The 4,628-nt window shown below is 39.1% G+C and overlaps 1 long non-coding RNA gene across 1 annotated transcript; it reads left to right on the forward strand.

The window, feature by feature from the left end:
- The first annotated feature begins 2,777 nt into the window (after positions 1–2,777).
- Positions 2,778–4,393, forward strand: LOC125481845. The gene is made up of 2 exons (XR_007261478.1): positions 2,778–2,923; positions 3,841–4,393. It is a non-coding gene; the product is annotated as an uncharacterized LOC125481845 (long non-coding RNA).
- The last annotated feature ends 235 nt before the right edge of the window (positions 4,394–4,628 follow it).

A 4,628-nucleotide genomic window follows, 5' to 3' on the forward strand; every position in this document is an offset into this window, starting at 1 on the left:
TTTCGGGCCTATACCTCTAGGCCCGAAACGTCAGCCTTCCTGCTCCTCTGATGCTGCTTGGCCTGCTGTGTTCATCCAGCTCTACACCTTGTTATCTCAGATTCTCCAGCATCTGCAGTTCCTACTATCTCTGAAAAGATTTTTTTGTTGATATGTTTATACTTCCGAGCCGCACCTATATATAAGGTTACCATTGCTGACAAAGATTACGTGTGGAAGACAAATGAGATGATCTTGCCAAGCCACACATATTCCTAGAGATGCCCTTCTTCACAACAAGAGATGATGAAGATGCTGATCAGCTTGCAAGTGCAAAAATACCTCAAAATGTAGGATAAAGGTTAGTCATAAACCCCACAGTGGGAACCTAGGTGTTGTGAAATCATGACCAATAGAGAAATGTTGAGGAACAGAAGTAAGCTAAGGAAGTGGTTAATTCACGAATCGGACATTAAAAAACATGCTTGTATGATGGGAGTGTAACAGAACACCAAAACAACAATCAAAACATTGAGAATGCACCTGCAAATCAAGAACAGCTAAGGCTGAGTCCACATCTCCAGAAGGGTATACCATAACAGGTTCTGAAACAGTTGCCAAGCCACTGAAATGATATATGGACTCTTACACTTCTGTGCTCACACATTTTACTATATTTCTAAGTTTTGCAATCTTTCTCCCCAGAAGCAATTATGTGCTATCATCTTTAACATATAAAGTTATCTTTCAAAAACAAGAGATGTTGTATTCAGAGATAGTAGGAACTGCCAATGCTGGAGTCTGAGATAACAAGGTGTGGAGCTGGAGGAACACAGTAGGCCAGGCAGCATCAGAGAAGTAGGAAAGCTGACGTTTCGGGTCTGGACCCTTCTTCATTTCTGGCCTGCTGTGTTCCTCCAGCTCCACACCTTGTTATATAAGAAATGTGGTATTGTTGCTTTAAGAAAGGTGTTGATTTAAAAGCTTGATATGCAGATAGGTCAAGGGCCAGCATGTCATTGTGTGACCACAGGCCACAGTCACTGCATTGCTGCACTCTAGATCAAGGATGTATCTAGAGATCACTTTGTACTATATGTATTAGTTTCATTTGTAATAAACTCATGAGATCTTCAAGTAAATGTAATCCACTACCTCATTTGTATTATGAACATGTATCATACTTTCCTGACAATGGGGAAATAGGCCATTTGGCCCATTGAGCATCCCACCCAGGCCCACACCCCCTACACTGTACCTGTAACCTGCATTTTCCATGGCTAACCCACCTTGCCAGCACATCCCTGGATACAAAGTGTAATTTCCTACAGCCAATCTACCCAACCTGCTCATGTAGGGAGGAAACTGGAGCACCTGGTAGAAAACCATGCAGACACAGGGAAAATGTGCATACTCCACACAGATAATCACCTGAGACTGGAATCAAACCCAGGTCCCTAGTGCTGTGAGGCAGCAGTGCTAACCACTGAGCCGCCCCTTTTCATAAGGAATTGGCTACCATTGGTTCTTTTGGCAACGTCCTCAAACCAGCATTCCATTTTAAAATGTATAAATAGATTGTCTATTATGTCAGATTGCATAAATTTTGACACCTCCTTTATTGGTGATCCCATGTGGGTATCAGTGAGGGAAAGTTCTGTGTTTTGGAAGAGAAGAATAATTGTTAACTATTCACGAAAAAATTACTCCCTTAAAAGAGTGGCAAGCTATCTGAGTAGAATTTATTTTCAATAAGCTTTCTAATTATTTTAATATCATTCATACTGTCCTTCAAGCTCAGCCTCCTTGAATTTTCGTTTGAGACAGATATAGTCTTAATTACATTTGAGCCACGTGAAGATATACAGTCACCACAGGAAGGGAGTAAAATGTATTCATGGTGGCTCAGTGGTCAGCACTGCTGCCTCACAGCACAATGGGACCTGGTTCGATCCCACCCTCGGGCGATTGTGTGGAGTTTGCACATTCTCCCTGTGTCTGAGTGGGTTTCCTCTAGGTGCTCCGGTTTGCTCCCACATTCCAAAGATGTGCAGCTTAGGTGGATTGACCATGGGAAATGCAGGGTTACAAGGATAGGGTAGGGAGATGGGTCTGTGTGGGATACTTTTCGGAGGGTCACTGGAGACTCGATGGGCCAAATGGCCTGCTTCCACACTGTAGGGATTCTATGAAATCCCAACCTAATAATTCACATTAATCTTCCACATTGTTTTTAACAAATTATTTAAATCCCACATACAGTGTAAGCTAAGACCAATTTGACGTCACCACTGGTAACATTTGACTTTAAGAGAACCGTTACAATATTGGTAATATGATAATTAAGATCAGAATTCAAATTCATTAAAAAGGATCGGAAACCATTTAATTTTTCAACAACCTCAATAACAGGAAACAGCAAAAGAGATCTTTGTCCAATTAAAAAGTTTGAAAAAAACTGCATGATAATACACTCCAGGTGGAATTAATCCAGTTGACTGGGATCCCTCCTGCTTGCTAGACAGCTGGCAAGAACCCTTATTAAAAACTGTATTTGCTTTTAATTTTTTTGTAGACTAAAATGGGAAAAGTTCTGTTTTTTAAAAAAAAAAGGATGGTGGAAAGGGTTGTTGGACTTCTTTAAAAAAATCTACCAGACTTACTGTAGGTGCACTGTTGTTAATTCAACCGGTTGGGAGAGGTTACTCTCAACAAACTGTGTATGAAGTGAGATTAGGCAGGCAACAAGTAGCTGATTGGCATCAGGTCACCACTCCACAACCAATGTCAAAGGCCTTCTGCCTGCCAACAACTATTTAATTAGCTCCCTGGTAGCTGAACAGCTTGGCGTATCAATGAGATAGCCAGATACCTTTGAACTTCCAGAAAGGGAGGTGCTGTCTTTTCTGAGCAGTAAAAAGACCTAAAGCCTAAAGAAAATCAGGTAATTTTACCTCAGCCTTTGCTGCACACTATGGTTTTTAACTAATAAGTCAGAAGTTTTACATGTTGTGAACCAGTTGCTCTGTGCTTCCTCCAGGCAAATGAAAGTACCTGGAGGAGAGAAATGGAAGAACAGCTAAAGGATCATCTCAGCAAACCCTGTGGACAGGGACCATTGAACTGCTTTGCCAGTTTTTCTCCATACCCATTATAGCAATTTTTGTATGTGTGCCTGTCTGCAAATGTGTGTAGGGGAAATTTTATAAGAGGGTCAGAATTTTAACCAGTAGAGTTACATGTTGACAGTTCATTATTGTTTAACTGTAGCTAGAATCTATTTATTTTTAATAAGTAGTAATTATTAAGTACAGAAACCTAGCCCGTGCTTTTCTTTAACATGGCTGTCAGACCTGCTTTTGGGCAGTACTTTTAAGAAGTGATATGGATGTCCATTGTTTGAAAATTAGTGTGTGATTGAAGCATTACAAAAGGCAATATTGCTTCTATATGCACCATGTTATCTTAGATATAGCATATTAAACAATAAAACACTTCTAATGTCCTTTAGTCTGAATTTCATATTAGGCCAATTTTAAGCTTAATCAGTTAAATTGATCTATTGGAAAAAAAAACTACTTATAAGCACTGACTTTTTTTCTAGAATATGAGTTGTTCAGTCACACTTCATGCAAGTAGCTTAAATTTAACAAAAAGAAATAATTGATGAATGTCTACATTGTAATGTGGTACACCGGATACAGGGCCAGTTAAAACTGTGCCAGGATTTGCAAGTCTGTTGTTTTTTATTTTTAAACTACAGCTAAATAGTTCATGATTGATGAAAACAATTGCTAATTTAAACATGAAATTTAGTTGGAAATGATTGAAATTCAAAGAAGCTCTGTACTTCTATTACAGGATGAAGAAACGCATCCTTTCGCTTGCACTGGGAGCATATTTTTCATTCACACTCCGATAGTCCATCTAAATGAAACTGATCATTTTGGGACAAACATGAAATTCAGCTGCATACCTGGAAGAGGAACTGATGCCTACCACAAAAACTATTAATAACCTACTTATAGTTACCAAAGGCTTATAGGTATTTTAATGTGAAAGTTGGTTCATTATGTGGGCCTCATTAACACAATCCAAGTTAAGTTCTATCTGAGCTCTCAAGGAGTGTTGAGTGGATGAGAGAACAGCCTTTAACAGTTAGTTAACTTTAGTATGGAATGAATTGGCAGGGGACCATTGGTGGGATGGGGCGGGGTGAAATGGAGGTCTGAAATTTTCTTGCTGTTTGTGCTCCTAGCTCGGAAGTAAACAAAATAATTAATTGCAATCATGTGAAAATTTTCTGAATCTAAGCTTTCGAGATGATAAATTGGAAACAGAAATGTTCCAAACAATAAACCTTGGAATTCTTGACTGTGTACATGACCCAGTACACGCTCATTCAAACATTGTACCACTTCCTAGTACATGTGCTTTTTTAACCTTCATATGTAAATGTTTCCCTCAACTTCTACAAACAGTTCTACAACAGTTCTGTTTGAACTTAGTAACTGCTCAAGTGAAAGTTATAATAAAAATAGTTTTGGATCTCTAACTTAATCAATGCCGAAGGGTATACTAGAGTCAACCTGCATTGTCACTTCCTCAAGTAAGTAAAAGAGGCTCATCGTGGATAATAGTCCGAGATA

The sequence above is a fragment of the Rhincodon typus genome, unplaced genomic scaffold (assembly GCF_021869965.1).
Source record: "Rhincodon typus isolate 14 unplaced genomic scaffold, sRhiTyp1.1 hic_rhity00003847, whole genome shotgun sequence".
NCBI classification, from domain to species: Eukaryota; Metazoa; Chordata; class Chondrichthyes; order Orectolobiformes; family Rhincodontidae; genus Rhincodon; species Rhincodon typus.